Here is a 1157-nt window from a genome sequence, read left to right on the forward strand (position 1 = left end):
TATAAATATATCTGAAAAAAATGTTATCGTCACGTTGCGAATGCGTGTCACCGTCGTCGCCGTCGTCGTCGCCTTCATCATTGTCGTCATCGGCAGGCTCACGGGCAAAATGTGGAAAATTGGCACGCGTCGCGCACGCGGTGCGCGCGTTTTAATCTACGCGGAAGTATTTACATCTTTGCGGGTAGATTGATGACGCACGAGCGAAAAATAAGAGAGAGAGGGGAGAATAGCTACGAAAAGAATGATCTTGCTAAAAATGATTCGACGTCATTCTCCGTTGGTCGTGACACTTCTAGCACAAAGAGAGATAACGTTTCTTCTAATTGTATGCTAAAAGAACAATTTTGTTGTAGTATCTAAAACTTTAGGTTAGATAAAAATAATTGTAATAATGAACATAATTTTGTTGGACCATAAAAATAATTGTAAGAAACACCCAAGTGATGAATAATGCTGCAAAAAGACATTCTAGTAATTTTCTACATAATTATTTTGATAACAACAACAAAATTATTTTCAAATCTATAATATATCTAATTAATTTTTTAGATATCTACTTCAGCAAAATTGCCGTTTCTATATAGTTACAAAATATTCCTATATAGTTACAATTCTACATAGAAAGAACGATTTTGAAGTATCTAAAAAAAGTTAGCTAGATACAGATCTGAAAGTAATTTTGATAGATTATAAAAATAATTACTAAGTTTTTACAAGAAATAATTACGTAGAAAAGCATAATGATTTAGACTTTTGATACTCTAGCAATCAATTTCCTACGTAATTATTTTAATGGTCCAACAAAATTATTTTCAGATCTGTATCCAGCTAAATTCCATAGTAACATCTAATTATTGGCATAATATTGAGATATTAGCTAAATATATGCCAAAATTTAATCAATGTATTTCCAATAAATTTCTATTAGAATTTTCAGATATTTGAGCAAAACTATTCTTTTTGTGTTCTATTTAAAGAAACATTAACCTTTTGAAATTTTTGTACTAATTTTTGTGCTCGAAACGACCGATATGTACTCGCGAGTTTTAAATAATGATTCCAAATATGTGATTTGGATTTGTAAATATATTAAGTACACACACACACACACACACACACACACACACACGTGTGTGTGTGTGTGTGTGTGTGTA

The sequence above is a fragment of the Atta cephalotes genome, assembly GCF_000143395.1.
Source record: "Atta cephalotes unplaced genomic scaffold scaffold00003, whole genome shotgun sequence".
NCBI classification, from domain to species: Eukaryota; Metazoa; Arthropoda; class Insecta; order Hymenoptera; family Formicidae; genus Atta; species Atta cephalotes.